The sequence below is a fragment of the Plutella xylostella genome, chromosome 25 (genome assembly GCF_932276165.1).
Source record: "Plutella xylostella chromosome 25, ilPluXylo3.1, whole genome shotgun sequence".
Classification (NCBI taxonomy): Eukaryota; Metazoa; Arthropoda; class Insecta; order Lepidoptera; family Plutellidae; genus Plutella; species Plutella xylostella.
In genome coordinates this window covers 2926811-2950063 of record NC_064005.1, presented here as the reverse complement: position 1 = coordinate 2950063, position 23253 = coordinate 2926811, and positions in this window count along the sequence as shown.

Genomic DNA, 23253 nt, shown 5'->3' with positions numbered 1-23253 from the left:
TAGCTGGTTTAAGTCAAGTTCTGAAACTTACATTTAAAAGTTTCTAGCCAAAACGTGTTATCCTCTAGTTCTGAACACTTAGTTAGATCAAATATTTTACAGACTGCAAGCGACAAGCTGCGGTTATGGAACTTTTGCCAAACTTGGTGCAAAGTAAAGATTAATTGACAATCAACGTGCTATCTGAAATTTCAATCTCGATCTTCCCGTCGGATCTCTAATGGCAATATACCAACACTCTAAACTCAAAGGCAAAAGTTGGTGCAACAGTACCTACCTAATACCTACGTGTAAGTATATAATTATCTACTACCTACCTTTTCGCATCATTCCTGGGATTTAGGGTACCACGCCTTTTTGTAGAAGGAAAATAGAACGTACCTACCTACCCACTGATTCCAATAGTGCAAAGTGCAACGCACATTCCGAATCACGAAAACTATTGTTGCGGCCACAGGCATAGGGTCAATAAACTTCGTGGGTACACGCTAAAACAGCTGAAAGACAGGTAGATGTTTGAAATTTTCTCGTACTACCCTTCCCCTTAAATAAACTGCCGGTAGATGAACATTAGCTGTGTCATCTGCCAAAATATTTGTCTACCGCGCACCGCCGCGATTTGAGTCGGTCGACTTTCGTTACGGTCCCTCCACTCAATACCTGTTAGAAGCACTTCAATCCGCCGCGTACCCTCAGACTAGTACTAAGCCACGCCAGGGTCCACAGCACATCAACTTGATGTAAAACAAATGAAAAATCGAAGAAGTCCGACGCCCAGCCGGACAGTGGTTCTTGCCATACAGGTAAGTCTTACTTCTACATATTTTCTTTTTCCCTCGCCAAATACTACTTATGTATGCCACATTTAGGTAAAGAAATAAAAATCTGCGTGATTAACTTAACTAACCTACAAAAAGTCGGTCGTGCGCCTATATTATTTAGCTGATTTGTCTATGTTTATTTTTTGCAATGTACTCACCTAGATACCCACTTCTCTGCTATAATAAAGCGGTAATGAAAAGTACAGTTATCCGCGCGACAAACGTAATAAGGAAAAAGAATACATTCATGTTGTTGATTCTCGGCTGCTAATTTTAGCCGTGCTATTTTCTTTCGCTTTTATTATCATTATTTTCTTTCCATTTCCTTGCGCACTGTCTTCGTGTTATTGTTGCTCTAATAACGTTGTTTTAGGTTTCGTGTGAAGGTTACTAAGATAATACTAATGTGGGTGTGTCTGTCTTGGTCTGTTGTTATTGTTTGAAGACGGTAGCCAAGGGAAATATGTTAAGAAAACGGTGAAAAGTTATATGTAATATGCGTTAAATGTATATGTAATGTATATTAATATTGATTGTAAAATTGTTAAAACAATCATTTCGATTAACTCATTTAGTTCTAACTCTACGATGACGAGTCTTCAATATATTTTCTTAATCTAAATGGCTTGGGCTCGAACCGGAGTGGCCTCACCCACCCGCTAATGGCCTCCTCATTGAATTGTGAAGACGGACGTTCATTGATTGCCAATAAAAGATTGCTCTTTCAATGTGGACCGACCACACTAAACCCAACTTCATAGAGTGGCGTTGTTTCCAAATATCGACAAACTTCAAAACATATGTAGGTAAAACGTTCTACACATATGGATAAATTACACCAGTACAGTTACTGGGCGGTGTTTTCCCTAAACTTTATAACGTCGCTCTGTGTTAACCACGACTTTCTCGTCGTAAGTAAGTATTAAAGCGTACCAATTTCACGACAGTTCTCGTTCGTTCGTTCGATTTCTGTAGTGAAACCCCCTGGTAAGAATTCAACATAGTGCCGAAGGTCCACTAACTCAATACTGTTTTCATGATTGGAAGAGCGGTAAAGTGTCTGCGGTTTTTTCTGTTTGTGTTTACAAATAGTTTATTTTTACACAAATATCCATACCTACTTTGAATTCGAGAAACAGGAAATAGCTGTCCATACTTTTTGGTTAAGTAGGTATTTAATGATATTACTATGGAAACCATGGAGCAGATGTATTTTTTTTCGCGATTTTAAAATATGATCTCACGATTAAAGTTGTACCATTTTGTTTCTTTTAGTCCCTTAGAGACCCAAATAGCCATAAAGTTTATATGTTTTCATTTACGTCTATAAAGCTCTCTATTCCTCAAGGTTCTATCAATTCAAGTTTTTATGAGTCCCGTTGTACCTAATACAAATAGAATACCTTTAGCGCCACAGCTTTCAAGAGTCACAAAGGTAGATTTGGCAGAGCTTTATGCCAACTTAGTGCAGGCCATTAGGATCAAAATAAGCTCATATTGATCTTACCTATTTTTTGTAGTGGCTAGAAATTATTTATTCTTGCAAAATAGCGAAGGGGGTGACTCAGGGAGTCTAGCTGAACTTTTGTTTTACTAGTGTTTAAAATACGTGAGAAAAAAGCTTTTCATTTCATGCTTACTTTTCAAAAAAAAAAAAACGCACTCACGCCTTGTACGGTGGCCTGCGCCTAAAAGTATACAGGCGGAGTTTTTAAAATAGCGATCTTAAGCTCACATGGTGCTCAAGCACATCCACATAAACACCACTGCTACACACATCACACACAAAACGTCCCCGGATTTATAACAGATGTACCTGGTCCCTTCATCATCAGGGATCGATTTTAGAAACTCCGCCTGTATACTTTTAGGCGTAGGCCACCGTACTAATGTACTCCCTTGCGGGGTAGGCAGAGGTGCATTGCTGCACCCACTTTTCGCTAGAGTGTTATGTTAGTCCCAATGTAATAGGGGGCGGGGTAATGCTTACTTTTCGAAAGTCATTTTTGTTTTTTTTTAAAATCACCCCTTTTTGCCTTATTACAACTACCTTCTTTCCAACATTCTGTATAACAGTAGCCCCAATAAACGGGTTTTATTAACGCCACATACTCAATGAAGGCAACTCTTAACATTCTGCACCGGCCAAAATTAACATGACCTAGCACTGTGTTAAACTACAGTCTAGGTGGAAAGTTAGACACAATGTTTTACATGTGTTTTGTTATTTCGCCGGCTCGTTCCAGCGTGGACAGCTCGACTAAGTTGGTATATTAGTTTTTACCCGACTGCCGGGAGACAAAAAGGATGGTTATAAGTATTCTGCGAATAGTTCCGAGAATAGTGCTGCATTTTTATTATTTCAGTACCTTCCTATTCCAACCTTGTTTTTTATTTTTACTACCAAGTAATTTTCAATTGTTCGGTGAGGGGTAAAGTTTGTTCTCAGGTCTTGATTGAGCCTTGTGGGTCTTGGGTCACCATCTCCTGTGCGGTTTTGACATATTCGGCGAGGATCCCCAATGATGGACAAATATCCTGCAGTGTAAAAAATTAGTACTTACCAATTCGCTATTATTAATAACCTCGTGTCTCAGTGATTTCCTGCCTACTATCGAGGCGAGAGTTGGATGTCATATAAACGTGTTTGGGTAATTAAAGGATGTGGGATTACAAAGGCATTTTTCTTATAGACAGCTCAAATCTATACGTTTTATTTGTCATGTTTTTATTTTATTATATTTTTATTCAAGGGAAACCCATATTATTTACCGGGCATAAGAATCTGCCAATCAAACGTCGTTTAACAAAGTATAGTGAATGTGTGTGGCCAATATAACATACATATCATACTTTATTTACAAAAAAAATACATGATAAAAAATGTAAGTGCACTTTGTTCGTTCATTTGTTCAGCATCAATTTACAAATGAAACGTTCGATGTTTAACTCAGAGCGACAGCGGCAGCGGCGGCCATTACTCAATGGATTACTTCCCGTAGAGACGCCTCGAACAGTTTTTAAATTACTCTTTCACCTGGGCCAGCCCCCCTACTCTTGAAAGGATACTAATATTTTACCGAATATACACTTTAATTGCCCTAGACGAACCCCTCGTAATATAAAACCTTTTTTTATACCGGGTCACAGAACAAACTCCACAGTTAATACACCAGTACACAGAATGTGTCAACTATATAATAGTTTAATCAGCAGTCATAATCATATTGATATATTTGGGTCATCACTACCAGGGTTCCGTTATGCAATAAAATTGCTTTACAATAATGAATGAACACTTGTTAAGTACATAATTAAACTACTTATAATATATACCTACCTAATTACGTTGTTTGTATGCCAATATGTACTGGCTTAGAATTAGAACTAACCTAATTAATGATTTAGTTTAACTACATAGTTACCCCATAGATTTAAAATTAAGTTTAAAATATAATTACTAATCTAAACAAATGTTTGTGTAGCAAACTACTCTAGCATGTTTTTGTTACATAGTTTTGGACTGTTATTTACATTAAGATCCACAAGCATGAATTTATAAGAATGTGTTAATAACAATCTGTTTTTGTAACTTACAAATAAATAAATAAATAAAAAGGCAATGTATTGCGTCTGTCTTGCGTTGTCAACATTAAAAAATCATAACTTTCCTTCAAAATCGATTTTACAAAAAGTAAAAATACATAAATGTTCATCAAGATAACGCTTTTTTTAGAACCTAGCACTAAGAACCAAGTATCCACAATGAAGAATTTATTTCTGATTTTGGCCGAAAAAGACTTTTTTGGCGTTTTTGTAATATAACTTCTAAATTGTATGCATTATACTCTTGTTTCTACGATCATGAAATAGGCATTACCTAGCTGATTATATAATTATTTTTAGTCTTTGTAACAACGCTTTTCAAGAGTAGGGGGGCAGGCCTGGGCGCCTGTAATTACAGCGTTCAGGGCGCATACAAAAACTTTTAGGCGCATCACTTTATATGTGTGAAAATATTTAACGTTGAAATAAAATAAAAATTAAACCTCGCTTTCTAAAGATATAACCACAAAACACATGATATAATTGGATTGTCTCTAGAATATTACTAATTCTAGTTCGTGTCGTAGATACAAGTATCAATCGTAATTTATTTATTTTCAAATCTACTAACAGATATCTACAGAATGTTGGATATCCCTTATCTGGTGCCAATAGAAAAAATATTATAGCCAACAAAGTCTCTCAAAATGACCCACGGAGAATGTTGTCTTTGCCGAGTATATTATTATACAATGGTCTTCGGCCTAGTATTCCCTTTTATAACACCCTATATATCGTCTCGGTCTATGGTGTTTAATAATAAATGTTGCAGGCTTGCAGGCATACATAACGGCTGATTAATATTTGTACTTCTCTTAATGAATGGTCAATAATGGATGTCATTAACCGTTGGTTAATAAATCGTTTTTAGGGTACTGTATTAGATTTTATAATAAGCTTCCAGCAGAAGTTGCTCAAATGCCAGAGAATAAGTTTAAGTGTTACATTAAAGAGAAACTCAGTAAAAAAGCTTATTATAGAATTGATGATTACTTGGAGGACGTTAATGCATGGCTGTGATAAGTAGTTGGCTCTGCTCATATTATTATAATAATAATTATTAAGCTTATATGTATTGTATACCAACTAGTTTTAAGTCTTTTTTTGAAAAGATGGCTCAGGAGTTTCTTGCCTCCGTTCTTCTCCTTAGACAGAAAGAGCCCCCCCTTATCCGAACGGAGAGTAATTTGTAAAAATTGACGTTCATCAGAAAATTTTATATTTGTACGATGAATAAAAAAAATTGAGTTTGAGTTTGAGTTTGAGTTGCTAATGAAATAATATGCCTGTTTTTTAATTAAAAAAATAAAAATAAGTTAATTCATTAATGAATGATAGTCCAGCTAACGACGATTAAGCAATCTTAGATAAATTAGTGTGTAGCACTTTTTCATAGAGGAATGATTTTTTTCAACTGCCAAGATGCTCTATAAACGCCTTGTGTTTTCTAATATATTTATATACCATACTTATGTATATATCTTCAGGGAAAAATAAGTTAGGAACGTATGAAAATCTGAAGTACACACTTATACCCTATCACGAGGGGCGCAGAAGACGCCTTTACTTTTCGTTAAACTTGATAGTTTTTAAGAATGTTTTTTGCACTGACCATTTACAAGCTAATTTAATTTATCAAAAATGAAGTAAGTATGAAGACTTTGATGGGTAAGGTGAGGCTGACCCAACTTAAAACATTAACTTAACCTGGAAACAGCTCAAGTAGGTAATGAAAGTGTTATTGTACTAAAACATGGTTGACGACCGAATGGCGTAGTGGTTAGTGACCCTGACTACTGAGCCGAAGGTCCCGGGTTCGATTCCCGGCTGAGGCAGATATTTGTTTAAAGACAGATATTTGTACTCGGGTCTTGGGTGTTGATATTTATATTTAGTATCTATCTATCTATGTATTTATGTAGATATATCAGCTGTCCGACACCCATAACACAGGTTCTGCCTAGCTTGGGGTCGGATGGCCGTGTGTGAGATGTCCCCACATATTATTATTATTATTATTATGGTTTAGCAACTGAGATAGCAAAATAACAATTATTCAAATTATTATTATTTTGTATTTTTTAATTGAAATACTACGACGTCGCACGTTGCTGCTACGAAGTGCTACGGCGCGGCGTAGCAATTAGTGCCAACTTTACGCACCGATCCATAAAACAAATAATAAAATTAAACTTGGCAAATGTATACATATAAAAAACACAATCTACTGCATACTTCCCTAAGTATTTGATCTGTTCCCAATTCGCACGTTTAGTCGACATCAAAGACGAGCAAGGAAAATACTCAAATTAGATGTTTTATGAGATTTTCATCGGACTCTTTGATGCTTTGAGTAAACTGGAACAACGAATAAAATAAAATGTATTTAAGAACAAGGAGAATGTATTGTTTTAAAGAATTAAACACCTCACTCGGGAGGCGGCGTTTAATAAGTTTGGAGTAAGTATACTAATAGGACTGGTGGACTAGGCCTAAACCCTTCCTTCATTGGAAGGAGACCCGTGGCCCAGCAGTGGGGACGTAATGGGTCGTGATGATGAAGTATACTAATAAGTATCTGTCAGTGTCTGTGATGATGATCATAATAAAGGTAATTATTTCACTTCACTTTAATACTAACGAATCTAACGATTGCCACTAAAAAGTAAACATTCACGTGCTTTCGCTAATCCAATACTTAAATTTATTTAGTAGGAGAGCTTTGGATAAGTATTTTTTTTTTAAATAAGAATACATTATTTCCACGATTTTCCCCAAGAAAGTATTTTAACAATTAGATAATAAGTGCGGACATCCGAAATCCATTACGACGGAGGCTGCCGACTTCTGAACTGCGCTCATTAATTAACTGAGAAAGGCGCATTAAGGCGAGACAACCCACTATGTCCATTCGATTCATTTGTCAACACTAAGGGTGACTTGCACCAAATATTTAATCGTCATTGTGTCTAAATTGAGTTGATTATAATTAGTTTGTTAAGGATTTTTTTAATGCAAAACTATTTTTTGTTTTATATGTATTTGGTGTTACTTGACATGTTTTTTTGGAAAAAACTAACAAAATTCAAACATTTTAGAAATTATAAATTTCGGATACAGCATTATATGATTCAATCGACTGGAAATGTCGTCCTCTACAATGTATTTAAAGCAATACATCGACTGAGCAATCACCCTGTATACTTAAAAAAACTTGGTGTTTGATAGTAAATGGCAAATTTTCGGTGATTCAAATAAAAGTCTGTTGATTATTAAATTTACACTTTAGTAGAAATTGACGAACGAGTGGCCCCCCTTAAGTCAACTCGACTAAGAGAGATTAGAGAATGAAAAGTTTTCAGTGGAGCCATTGTTCTAATATTTCTATGTCCCTGATGAAGGATAACAAGACTCAGTCATAATAAATTGTAGAAATATTGGAACTAGAAACAAAGGACGATTAAGACGTTAAGACAAGGCTATATCTACCTTATACACAGTTTGTTTGTTCCTTAAATGCACGAATTATTTGCCATAAAATGCCGTAGGTAAGTGTCGTGTTTCAAAAAACGTTTCTGAGTCGTTCGTGGGAATGAATCCAGTTTCACGGTTGCACGATGATCGCACAACTAGTAATTTTGAATGAAAATATGAACAGCGCCCCCGGCGGTTGGTAGCAGAACTAAAATTTTCCTACAAAATTCATCGAGTAATTTTACTTCACGTTCACGATGAAAATTCATGCTTAGGGGTCTGGTTGGAACGTTACTCAGGGTGGCTCATTTCATGCACCTCATTCTAATGCTAAATACTCACTCGTTTGGGCACACTGCGACTGCTGTATTGGCCATTTCAAGAGTCGAGACGATGAATTAAAACAACAACGATGCAGATGAGAATGCAAATATTATGAGTGCCCGAATTTAGTTGTGAAGAACCCCGAGGCGCCATCTATCGGGCTACTCTTACAACTGTTTACGTATTTTTGTAAACTACGTGAATACATGTAGATAAACTAACCAATGTTAAAACGACAGTGCCAATTTCTCCATAGTGGATTAGAGCATAACCAGGGATAATTGCTTGACTTTTGACACATCTGTCAAGAATTTAATATGGAGATGACGTATAATTGATCAACCTTTCCCTGGTTACGATCTAACCGACTATGGAGAAATTGGAGCTAAAAGCCGCATAAGTTTTGAATGGCGATGGAACATTTGATGCGAAGAAAACTAAATAGAATTCTGTTCAGATGTTTGGAAGGTACGATATCGCAGACAGATACACAAACACACAGATACGTTAAACTTATTAAAAAAATACCTTTTTAGTTGAAAGAGGCACATTTCAATACACAAAAAATGCATGCACGCGTTTTCATGCAAAATTATGCACGTTTGACAATACCAAAACGCAACTACGCACGTGGAAGCGTAGACACGCAACACGCAACACGCAGCGTGATGAACTGCAGAGTGATAATCGCAGCTATGTGAGTAAAGCTTGTCCGAGTAGTCGCACAAATAAGATAAACATGCAAATGGTTCTCACAATGTATACAAACGCATCTCTAACTAGGTATGTGTAAAATGCACGCAAAGGAATATTGGTCGTATCAACTGGTTTTGATATTTAAAATAGGTACATTGCTCTTTTTTTTACATCGGTAAGGGCTATGTCGTATAATTCAATGCATCGACATACTGTGCGGACTGCCCTATTCTGGTAAAATATAGCAAATATTTAAGCGATTCAAACAAGAAGACACATCGTCAACAACAAACACAAAAAAAAAACATTTTTATGATAAAAAAAGAATAGACGCAGCCTTTTCTCGGCCAGACCAAGCAGCAGAACCCTAAAAATACAATTTAATAACTCCATTATCGGGTAATATTTCGGTATCGGGAGGTCGTAAATCGTCCGCGGAGGCTCCGGTCCATTAGTGGAACACGCACACGCACGGCACCCACGCAACCCAAAAATGAAGGGTTATAAGTTTTACTTATATAGATACCTTATATTTGATAATACGAGTATTTTTTGAGCAAAAGAGCTTTCGTATTGAAATTTGTTTAAGCGTTTATCACCTACGCAACTTCTTCCGAATTCTTGAAAGAACTCCGTATCTGAAAATATAGAAATGTGATCTGATCATACTAATCGTTACTTTAATTAATCCAAAGTCAATGGGTTTAAAACCTAAGGCCTTTCCGAAAAGTGGGTGAAAACGGACAAAGCGAGGCAAATGTGTAAGTTGCACAGTGCACACCCTGCACATTATATTGTCAAAAACAGAATAGCGCACAGTTAAACACTACAATAAACCTGATTTAGGCACCCGTTTCTTCTCTACTCTGTTTTGTTCACACAAGTGCACCTAACACGCTCCCCCTCGCTTTGTCCTCACACATAATATTTGTGCAATAAAGTATCAAATAAATAAATAAATAAATAAGTGAGTACATACTACATGATTATACTGAACTATAACTTCACCATCAAAACTGTAAATCAGCCGAAAAAGTTTTACGGTAAATAGCATGTGTAGCGGTAGTTTATGGCCTGTTCCAGCAGTGAACAGCATCATCTATCTTTGGTCTACTTAAGAGTAACTAGTTTGTATTGTTCCGTCTTACAGAGTAAGATTTAGACGTCCTTAGCAAGTCTCCTCCTTATCTAGCAGTTATATGCGGAGACGGATGGCAGACGCGATACTGCGGTGTAGTGGCAGAGGTACATATATTGTAAGCGTCCACCTTTCGGCTTCGTATGCAAGGACGCATCGTATTGAGTATTCTTTGTATAGAAATTCACACAAATGCGTCCACTTCATCGTCATTGCTGACGCCGTTTCTCCATACATTTATGACAATGATAGGTGGACGCTTACCTTAACAAGATTCCTTATCTTTTTGATAGACCGATTTGATATTCAAAATGTATGATACATATTTTTTATACCGTTTCCTACAAAGAAATTAACCCCCTTTAGATTATTAACAAAAAACGTCCATATGCATATGCGGGGCCTCTAGAATTACCCCACCTATCTTCATCATAACAGATTTCAATTTTGATTTACTTCCAAACGTTTCACTGTATATTTTACGTAAACATGCAGAATTTAATGTAAGTATAAGTGTCTCATAAGAATACTTGCATGCAAATGTTTCCTTCACCATAAAATGAGAGGAAGAAGGTCACATATATTTTAAAAAGCAACTTTCTTTTATAATGGTTCTAAAAAAACTAAAACCCATTCAACTGCACTGGTCGCTATCTTTTTTGTTTATTGATATTGAAAACCCGTGATGTAAAGTGTGCAAATGCCACAAAAAGCTAGCTACACCAGTTAACCAATCGAATAGTGGTATTTCACCTCAAACATTCGACAAACATAAATCGCCCCATTGGAGCCAGTTTAAATCTTATCGACATTGCATTTCGTCACTAACGACGTCGCCCCTCTCCCTCGCGCTAACGAGACCGCACAGCTATCCATCTCTTTCTAGCTCTCTCGTGATGGATTGGTATTGCTGTTCCTGCATTGTCCCGTAATGCAAGATCACTATTCAGGACAAACCGCTATGTGATGTGCAATTACTAGGTGCTAAAATTTGTTCATTGTTGGTGCAGTCTCTATGCAGAATAAAAATCAACTTCAGACCTTTCCCTCTAAGGGCGGATTCGACCAACGTCGAGTAACTTTTTACTCGAGAGTAAACTACCAGTTACTCGCGAGTAAGCAGATTTTGCATTCTACCAAACCTGAAACCAAAATAAGTAGCTTATCCCAAGAATAAAAAGTTATACCGCCAAAATTGACCGTATAACGAGCTTATCCGAGAGTAATTTTGTAATGGCGGCGGCACATCAGCTGATTAGAAAACCGTCATATGACATATAAACACATCTGTCAAAACATAAACAAAACCACGTTAAAAGGCAAATTCTTAGAATAACAACAGCGATTAAAATATTTTAATCATAAACAATTTCATACTATTATAATCCATTCAAACTAAGTTGGCATGTCATTTCTATTGGATGCTTTGAAAACGCAGCTATTTTTATTTTAGTTACAGTACATTTTCGTTCCTCGTTCATTCAATTAATCATGGTATAACTTGGGAGAATGCAAATGTACTTATCCCAGATATTTACTCGCGTATAAATTTTATTCCGGTATAGTTATTCTCGTGTAACGTGATGGTTGGACGAATTCGCCCTAAGGAAACTCGCTGTTTGTATTTGACTGATAATATTTGACTGTATTTATTTAAAGAGTAGATAAGACAGTCTGGGTTATATCAAAAAGTCGCGCCCAACCATGGGGCTAATCCGGGCGTGCCCTAAAATAACCGTCAAAAACACCCGTGTCGTTTTCTGTCCCGGAATACCCGGCCGGTCCACAATGAGCTGCCCCGGAGGACATAGCGATGTTCTGTTTACGTGCCTAATTGTTCGGAAAATCGACAATTGCTAGCTCACTTGCGGTGGCCGTCTCGAGAGATGCTATCGAAGCCAGCTGTTCTACTGTTCTCTGCTGCTGGTTGCTCATTTATAATTCAACTTGCTGAGCCACTTTTGTATTTAATAGTCTGCTCTATATTGTGAGAGCGAGAGATTTAAGAGTTTTTCAATAAGTCGATCGCCTTAAAGTGAATTAATATAATTAAATCTGTTCGGCTGTTCCTCCGTTTGCCCAAGCTTTCATATCAAGAGTTCTAAAATTGGATTGAAAACTACGATTATTACTTTAAAACAAAAAACGAATTCGTATGCTTTCAAGTATCGTACCCAGGATCCAGTCTACATGTAAACAACCACTAAAGTAGGTTACAGCGAAAACAAAAACAACGACAAGAAACTTTGCTAATAGCGCTTCCGTTCCAGATGAGTGAGAAAAGAACAAATTAGACCACATTCATACAGTTAAAGAAGAATAAAATAAATAAAATGCTGTACAAAATCTCTGGCTGCGAAGACTTAGGCAGAGTTAAGCGGCTTCTAAGTAATTTATGGTGGAGACCGCTACACCACTTCCTATTGTAAACTTTTTTATTGTTTTTTTTTGTGCGACTTAATTCAGGCAATTTATTATCACACAGTTTTTGGACTGTAGTATACTCTCGGACTTGTAAATACGTTTATTTTATAGAATAATTTAGCGTCAATATGAAACCCAACACTGATAGGATGTACGACGCGACAAAACAGATATTCATTCGATGCCGAAATCCTTTTAAAAACGATAGGTATAAGTACATTTTAGTAAACATCGCATTAACTCGGATATTAAAACGTTTATCACCTTATGCCTGCAAAGAAACCATTACAGAAACAAATCCTTCAGCTATGTTAAAAACTATAACGAGGGACGTCATTAAACCTGAAGTGTTCGCATTATTTTTCTTCAAAGCGTCGTTACCAGCGCCTACAACAGATAACAGATTCTATCAATGTGATGAAGATAAGTGTATTAGTAGTAGGTTCCATTTGTTTTTGGCACTAAATGCAATTTTTTTTTGTTTGAATTTGGAATGAATAAAAAGGTCGATTATCTCGCAGCTGTCGGTCAGAGGTCAAAACTGACGCACAATTATTTATTAAAAAAACATAAAAAATACTGTAGTTATTCAATTATGCTCAATATGATTTGCGTACTCCTTTGAAGAATTCAGGGAAAGTTCGCATTCAGCAATAAAGACACATGTTCTGTGTTTTATTCGTAAAAATATGTATTGTATTCTAATACCTCTTATAAAGTAGGATCATTTGAAAAGGTCATGGTTAGATAGATTAAATAACACATGAATATAATGAGTACTTAATACGTCTCTGTAACATATTTACTTTGACTCCTGTGGGAGCGCTATGTGGTAAAACATCACTTTAAAATTAATGAGGATGGTATTTACTCACGTATCTACTTTAATCACAAAGTGAAGTATAGGTGTTACATATTATATAGCAAAGGATATTTCTGCGAACGACCTCTCTAAAATGAAATTTTATTGAAAACAAGCTCTTACTTAAAAAAAGTAAATGCGTAGTTAAAAAAAATGCGAGATTGCACAATTTGAATGGTATAAAAGCTTTTTGCGAGATTTACTCGAAATAAAACAACTTGATATGATTGATTGATTATTGATTTGTCTGTTGAAATGTTTTAAATAAAGTAAATTTATATTTAAGTTATGACATTTTTTTTAAGCCGTATCATCAACCTTATTGTGGTTTGTGTAGTGGATTTACATGAATGGATAATTATTATTACTGTATTAATATGTATAGTGTAATGTACATTGTTAATACTGAAATAAATATTTTAAATTTAATTTCACATTCATCACGAAAAAATACACATATTCAGTAGAAATTAATTGAGTAAAATTAAATATTTATGGGTAAAATGGAAAGTGAAAACGAACAGTCTTCCAACAGAAATAACGAAACAAATATTAAAATACTCGAAACCGCGCTTATTTGCTTTCAAAATTAAACAAGTCGAGCCCTTGATTGAATCAAATGGAAGACAATAGAATAACATATAAAACCGTTTTGTTCCAAAGCAAACATTGACATACGGATTACAATACATAACGCTTAAATCTGTTTGTATCAAATAATGCTTTACTGCCAATAATATCTACTAATTTCATTCATTAATGTGAATTTATATAAAGCTGTGGTTGCCGCTTGGATAAAGCAATACTATGAGCCAGATTTTGTGACACGATTGAGAGCTTTAAAATACCTCTAAGTATTATTATTTATTTATCTACCATAGAACCCTAAAATTTATTTATTTTTAAATATAAATCCGGTGGTTAGGTATTTTTCAAAACGCAAGATATTGAATGCAGAGCTCCTGAATAAAGCGGAGTAGTCTCAAGTATGACATAGTTCTCCCCGCGGAGCAAACTTCCAGCAAACAGAATAATGCATTCCCCAACTATCATCGAGCTAGAACTTGCTCGGAGTTTTAAACAAGCGAGGTCGCGGGTTCGATTCCCGTTCGAGCTAATTGAGAAGAAGCGGTTTAAACATCCGTGACCGTAAGAAAAGTCTGTTTATACATATTCTTATATATAAACAGACTTTTGGAGGTAATTACCCGTATTATGCCCCTCACTTCACCCTAATGGAAGCACACGGTGTTTGCTAAATGGCCTGTTAAGGTAAGCGTCCAGCTTTCGGCATCGTATGCTACGGACGCATCGCATTTAGTACCAAATCTTTATATAGAAATTCACACAAGTGCGTCAACTTCATCGGCATTGCCGAAGCCGTTTCTCCATGCATTTATGAAAACCCCTTTGGTCTATTACGTACGTATCCGATAGGTGGAGGCTTACCTTTAATTAACTAATTTTGTTGTTTTGAGACCGAATATAGCGTGTTCGCCTTACTAAGAAAAAGTTTAAGGCTGACAAGAGTTCATTCCATCATTTCCCAGCGAAACGCCTACCCGAGGCAGTGCAAAAACAACTGTTAATCTTATTCCCCTATTTCGGGCTACTCCCCTATTCAGCCGTGAATAAGTAAATAAAACAAATCTTTTGTACGCTATTAACTCACGGTCGAGAATTTGCCAGAAAAGGTATTTTCACGTTGTACAGACTGGGGAAGTTCTCATGTGATGATGATGATACATTGATAATGATATACGTATCACCATCTATCACTTTTTAATGTTTCTTGTGGGAATTGTGGGGAAAATTAAGTAAGCTTAGTCTCTACACAGAAGTAAAATATTTGTATATACTTATACGACCTTTTGGCAAAGTCACAAATTGCTCACCACTTCACAAAGCACAACCAAAAGACTTCCCGTGAAGCTTGTACAATCGGCCGCGAGTCACAATGGTGACTGGAACGATTTCCCATTGTACACTGTTATCTTTGCGCCATTCTACTAAACTCTAATTTCACACTCCACTGGAGCCACACTGCATTTCAGTACCACTTCTTTTATGCAATGTGATTTCGGAGATAATAATTCTGCGTGGAACAGCCCCTGTAAAAGTTGGTGCCTGTCTGAGAATATAATTTACGATTATGATTATGACAGAGAGAACAGGAGGTTTTTTGTACGGGTTTTCATTTTAGATGTTTGGTTTATTTACGTAATACGTTAGGTAAGACCCAATTTCTCCATGGTCGGTTAGAGCATAACCAGGTATTAGACTTTTGACACATCTGTCAAGAATTTCATATGGAGATGACGTATAATTGATGAACCAATCCCTGGTCGGTTAGATAACCGACAATGGAGAAATTGGGGCTAAACGTGGTACAATAATAGGAAACAGAATAGGTTATCAGTCGGTATTCTTGTTATTTATTTAATCAACTTTATTATACCTATACACATTCCATATTGTCCAGTATCTAAAAGATGCATGTTTACCTATCTTCATGACTGTGTCGGGGATTACATCCGTCTAGCTCACTTCTGTCTTGTTTTGTGCTAATTCGTAATAGGTTGCGGCACTGCACTCGTATAGACACCTCAAAACCTCTATAGGTATAAGGTAAACGTAACGATATACGCCACCCATAAAAAAGTTTTTTTTAAATTACGAGTATTCACCATTTTAAAAGAGAAAAATGATCGCGGCGATGTAACTAAAACTTAAATATTGAATCGGTGACTGTTGTTTAAATCAAACAAATGCAATCGACGATTAGAAATAGGGTGTCAATTTATGTTGCGCAGTTTTTTATATTTCAAGTGTCTTATTCTTAAAGGTTTATTTTGAGTAAAACTACTTTTCCATCAGTGGCGTTAATACCAGATTTTACCCTAAAGATCGGTTTGAAAAGTCAGCAAAGATTGCAAATTTCGATGGATTCGAAGGCTTTTTCAATGTTCATAAAGGCTAGATACAAAGACTGATTGCACCCCTCTTTCTTCTGTCAGCCATACTGTGTAGATGAGATCTATCTATATCTATACACACGTACATAAACATGCATCTGCAAAGCTTCTTAGAATTTACAATACCAGCGGCATTGGCAAAAGTTACTGCGGCGCAAAGGCTATAGATAAAAAAGAAATTGTATAAATGGTAAACCAATTTTATTCAGGACGGCAAAGTTCTTAACCACTCCAGTCACGTGCCAATTAATGTCAGCGTGAAATCTCACTGAAGCCTTCTATCGCAACGCAACGCAATCAATCAAAAGGACTACAGCTCTTACCTTTGACAAGCGACATGTACTAATCGTTCATTTTAAGTTGTCCCCCCAAACTTTTGCCTATATTGTTAGCTCAAGAGTTTTATGTCTGTGCCATAGAATATATTTTAGCCTGTGTAGAAGAAGCTGATATGAGAATAGGGGGCGATCCTGGTTGCACATGGCGGCGAAGGATCAACGATTAAATCCCCTTCAGAAAGTTGTAGATACTTTTTGCGAATACTTTGAACCCGCGCGATTTGCCCAGAACGTGAACCGAGTATTTGATGTGCCGAAAATACTTATAGGAAAAACCAAAATGGTTTCTCTTTGTAGTTTGCATGATTCTAGTGTCGAGCCATTTTCATTTCGGGCGGAAGTTTCAGTTTTCTTTTGAAGTTTAATCAAATTTGGCCTTTGGGTTTGCGTGTGAGCGGCGCAGTGACTGTCACCTGTTTTGCTTTTGTTCTGTTTGTTGATGCAGGTACTACAGAATATGTAGATATCATTGGTACCTATAAAATAAATTATAACATTTATTCGTTCATATGGACGTAATATAAAAAAATATGTTTAATGTTATCTTCCTCCAATATCCTAAGGGTCAGTGCTTGACAAACTACTATCGTAAGGGTAGTACCGACTACTTAACAAACTAAACACCGTTAACGGTCTACTTAATCGAACTCTGCTTTTCAATAGATTATGACGTGTCTTTACAAAGTACCTACTGATCATTTGCACTCGGCATACTAAATTTCTCTACTACTTATCAGTGCAGGGGAGGATATTCAATAAAACAAATGAAGTGCGGTAGTATTCTTGTCTCGTCTGAGCGCGCCTGGAATACGCAAAATACCGGAGTGGACAGCCCACTGGCATTATGAACAATGCGAACTGCGGCTGCTACACGGGTTCATTGTCGACGTTGATAAACTCGTTTAATGCGCATTCCACCAATTATAGTATTTATGACGAACCCGTGTAGCGGCAGCTGGACGCGTAGCCTGCAACAGAACACCATACGACGTCTCGCGCGCGTCGTACGAATGTGGGACTGTTCAGTCAGTTTTTCAATGCATGGTTACAAGACATCACTTTGCAAAAAAATATGACAGTAAGTCATATTTTTTTGCAAAGTGATGTCTTGTCTTGAGTGCCATGCTGCGGTCCGTCTACAGAAGTAGGTAAACAATCAGAGCTGTTCCTATTGAATAGCCGAGCTTTTGTGTAACATCTTTAAAGAAGAACACGGAGGGTTTTTAAATCGAAGAATAACAAGTACCGGATATGTTTTTATATTTTTTGTAGCATCCGTGTCAATTTCCAATAGTCATAACGCTCATTTGTTTTTTATCGTTTTGATACAAGCTCATGCATTGAGTTTCTTAATTGATAACACTAAAATCACCCCATTTCGGTTAAGTACTTACTATTATATATTATCACTGGGTCTGAAAGCCAGTCTGAAAATTTTATAGATGTAGGCACGAGGAAATGTCATATTTGACCGTTAAGTTTGGTAAGCATTTGGTATGCAATGTGCCATTTTCACGTATTTAAATCCAAATAACATAGCTATTGCTATCTATAAAAGGCTTGCCTGTACATATAACACGGTGCCCCGGGGACTAAAGTATGGATTGCGATCACACAATGACCGCCGATGTAGCGTTAATTGGATTATTAGTCATTTGTTGGCGTGATTCATGTTGGCAGCGCAGTTCTAGACACAGTTTATAATGCCGACCAGTGATTTACGATCCAGCGGTCTTGTTGGCTAATTTTACACAGCTGTCAATTGTATTGGGGCGCAGTTATTTATTTTTTGGCTTCTTACAAATAACTTCTAAGTTTCTTTACTATTATTAAAATGGAACACCGACATTGGTTGGTTACTTTATATTTTATTTTATTTTATTAGAGATAACAAACGGCTGTACATGGGTCTTACATAAGTAAAAAAAACACATGCTACTTAATATACAGCCGACAACTATATCCACAGGTTACTTATAAAGTTAATAGTAAGAGAGCACATTGGTAAACATGGTTATAATAGTGTAATTATTGCTGTCCACGCAAATATAGAGTTATTTGGCTAAAAAGTCCAAAGTTACACCGGTCATAATTTTATTTTCATATCACATTGTTCTATTCCGAAAAGCTTTTGAAAGGCAGCAAAGTCACCCCATAAGCTCCCCTGGAGTAAAAATACCTATGCATAGTGAGCTTTCAGTTTTATTACATATTTCGAGGTGTCAAAGGAAAAATTGAACGCTAAGCTGAAAACATTGCATCGGCATCGTCTAAATGGGAATTTATTTTATTTCATTTAACTATTGATTTCGTATTAATGTAGTCGTTGCGGGTAAACAGTGCATAATTGGCTATTCGTGTCACATGTGGGTGCTGTGATAAATTCTGTTTATTATTCGTCACGTTTTATGTCCTAACATTTTTTGCATATTATTTATTCTATCACATTTGTACACAGTGTTGTTTTTCTTTGTCATGATATATTAAATGACGGTGTGCAGTATGCAAAATAATAGACGTTTGTGACTAAACTGAAATTTAACGTGAATTGGGATATAGGCAATTTGTATAATTTGAATAAACACATGCTGTATGAGATTTTGGTACTTATCACAGTGACAGTGGCCGATAATAATGTAGTTTAGTATTTAATTGTGAAACTTTATAATTATTTTATACAAATATGCGGGAAAATTTTAAAAATATCAACAAGGTATAGCGACAGGGCAGCTGTAAGAATTTCCAAGACAAATATTTTGCTCAAATCGCGACGGAACTTTTGACAAATCAGCGAGGGTAATCCGGCGGAATGGCCCCGCGGCGGAAAAGCCCCAGTCGCAATTGCCCCCCCGGCCAGTACGAACCTGCCGAGCTCAGATATTTCGATATTTCTTTTGATAAATCGCCCGCGGTCCGACCGACCTTTCAGGGTTAAATCTTATCGCACTTCACGCGTCTTATGTGGAGGTAAGCCGCTGACGGGTTACGTTAGGGTCATTTGTATTAATTTAGGTTCTTAGAAGCAGCGCTTAGTCATTTAGGTATGCAGGAGTTAATGTTACTGAACTGAAATCCATGATTTTCCTAAAATATATGGACCTTCACTGTGCTTTACTTTTATAAGCAGCAGCTGTGCTGTGCTGTGCTGCGTTTAGCCTAAATAAACAAACATGTACAAAGAAGTGCATTATATTATATTCCGCATGTTGATTTTCATTAAATTCGTCATGTAATATATTGTATTAAAAAAATATGTAGGTAGAAGATAATATTTTTTTTAATGCCTCTACTCTTAGGTGAAAAACGGACAGGAAGACATATAAAAAATAATGAAAACCTTATAAGGCAAAGCGAACCTTCACTAAGAGGAAAGCTAACAAAACAAAACAAAATCGGTTTCAACAGAGGCTATAGAATGGTGTTGTGGAAACTAGAGCGCCATTTGTTTTCTATTTCCGAAAGGAAATCAATGTGATTCGGCCATTCCTCAGAAGAAAATACAGACATCCGGCAGCGGGCATAGAGGGTCTGGCTGGACAAACAATAGGCGTCGTTTTTATCAATATATAGTACCAGTCTACGCGCCTCCAAACGAACTTAGGTATTATTTGCATGTTCTGTTTTATTCTATTTAGGGTTCTAAGCTGCTTCCCTAAGCTTGGGCCATTTCGCACTTCGCTGGTCCACCGCGGGTGGATATTATGCTAAATATAGATATTCATTATGCAGGTTTTCTTTCACCGTAAGGGCGATGGAAAATTGTACATACTTAAATTCAAAGAACTCATTGGTACATATCAGCGCCGGGATTTGAACCCGCATCTCTGGCGTGAGAAGCGGGCGCTTACCCGACCGAGCTACCACCGCTCATCGCTATTATGTGCATGTTAGTGTGGTCTAGTTTAAACCCAGTTTGTAGTCATTGATTAGTGCACGTACATTGCCGGCCTTGTTGTATAATCCACATCCGAATAATGAGTCTATCATACATAATCCGCAATGAATGTCTGTCTACTATTAATAATAATCAATTTAAATGAGCAATTATAATTATTATGAAGCCTTTAGGTGTAGTGAAAGGTGTCCTAAGACTATAGTGCATATATACTCTGTCAACGTTACCTATTTTTTTGTCCAATAAATGGAAGAATTTGGTACCTTAATAATAATATATAATATATATTCCAGTGCTATTTATTCTGAAAGCATTACACCTTACAGAACAGCTTAAAATATACTCACAAATTACCAAACTTATCGAAACTCACAGCAGTAAAATAGCTTTAGTAATTGCATTTAAATCAGTTCTAGAGGCAAGTTTGTTCAAGTGTGCTACTCCAGTGCATAGTCGGTGTATGTTTTGTAGCCAACAAGTGCTAGCGAAGTGTACAAGACATATTGATGGCTCTTTGACTATGCAAGTTTAGACGTTCCGAGTTGTAAATGGAACTGTGGCCGTATTCAGGGAGACGAATTGTATTAGAAACTATGCTGAGTATGCAGTAAATACTCGTCATATTTCTTCACGGTTACTCCAATATTAACCAAGAACGGAGAGTAAGTAAGTAAGGCGACGACTTACTTATATTTAATTTGTATAATAATTTGAAGTAGATGATATAGGTATCTATCCGTTTTCTAACGGACTTAAAAGAGAGATCATCAATTTGCAAAATATATTCAATATCTTTTGAACCTCTGCACCAACAATAATTTTCCCCCAATATACCTTACGTCTATGTTATTCCGATGATTAGATATGGTCCTACTTAAATGTCGAGATAAAAACGCTAAATGGTCTTGAATAGGCAGACTAGCTTCCGGCTCCCACACTATAACTAAATGTTTGTCGATATGCGGTTTGAGGGAGTATCGTCTGTATGTTTACCTAAGTCAGTTGGTAAACTAATCATTTCACATGATTTAACTCTGAGCAAAATCAGGCGTTCGTAAGCCTGTATTCTATTCTATTTCCTGCGGCGGCTCAGTGCTTGCACCTGGCTTTCTCGAATGGAACCTTTGTCCATTATGCTTTAAACTACCTTCGAAAGCTTGCACCATTTCCCACCATAGTCAATTGCGCTTTGGTATAGTAATTTCAATAAGATTTGTATGATTAAACTTTTCGCGACACTCAATAGATTTTTATTGTGTCCGATTTCACGGGATTCAGCAGTTTAATTTATCTTTTTTAAATGAAATCTGGTCTCAGACGCAAACTCGCAATGTTCCGTAGCGGCAGTGGCCTGGCACCACTATCTAGCGTGGCACCACCGTCTGGCGTGGGACCACCGTCTGGCGTGGGACCACCGTCTGGCGTGGGACCACAGTCTGGCGTGGGATCACCGCCTGGCGTGGGACCACCGTCTAGCCCAAACTAAATGAAGTAATGCGGGGAGGAGTACGTGAGTTATGGCCCGTCACGCGCCCGCCAATTCCGCACCGCTTTCTGCTGCCCAGCGGCGGTCGTATTTGCAAAAAGTTTCAGCCAAGACGTCCGGAAATGCAACATTATTACTTACTTCTAGACGGCTTTTTGCGATTAGTCTACGAGTTAACTTGAAATTATCTAGTTAGTTACGACTAGTCAAGCCCAGCAGATTCTAAGGGTTACTGTTTAACCCTTTAACTACACCCACGGCCAATGAAAAAGTTCCACTCACATAATGCCGACACCAAACAACAAATACACTATTTTTTTCAAACATTTAATTTAAATTTTGACCAAAATATTAAATCTATTAAATGTACTTCAATGTTGCACATTAGCTAGGTTTAGTTAGGTTTCATTAAGCTAGCTTTTTCCGTTTATGAGTAATTTGGTGCTTTTCTCAGTGGAACCTTTTCATTGCCCGTGAGTATAGGAGTGGTCGATATATCGGCCACTATATTTTGAACTTTATGCTAATAAGCAGCATTTCTACTAACTAGAAATCGAATAATCTCGATTATGTGTTCTGCATTGTGATTAACGAATGTGCTCAGAGCGACTCGCATCGCTACGGATGCTACATTCATTGCTACGAAAGCTACGCACATTGCTGCAAATAATGAAGGCTTGCTACAAATGCTACGCGTATAGCTACGGATGCTACGCGAATTGGTAGCTATGCTATATATGTTGCTACGAATGCTACGCTATATTGGTACAACAAAATATAACTGTCTACTATTAGATTTTCAAATTAAATTATAATTATTCGTATATTATGGAAGATTTGTGTGTATATGTCGCAGGCATCTGGTTCAATCTCCTTTTTGATTGAACCACTAGCCCGTTCATTGGATGACGCTACTCAGTTGTATGACTAAAGAACAACTCGTCAAGTGGTTAACTGTAACGTCCAACGTCTTGACTGAACGTTATTCAGCGAAGTCGTTGAATGGGATATAGTATAGCAACTTTGTAATGTCTGGTTAGGATGAACATGACCAGACAAGAGTCAACAAAAAGACTATGTTACAAAGCTCTCTGTTCGCGACAATCACTAGATCGAGTAGATAATTCGTGAAGGTTCTGGAACATTCCATCACTTTCCTGAAGTTTCGATAATGTTCTAGAAAGCTAAGTATGGATTCAATAGATCTACAATAG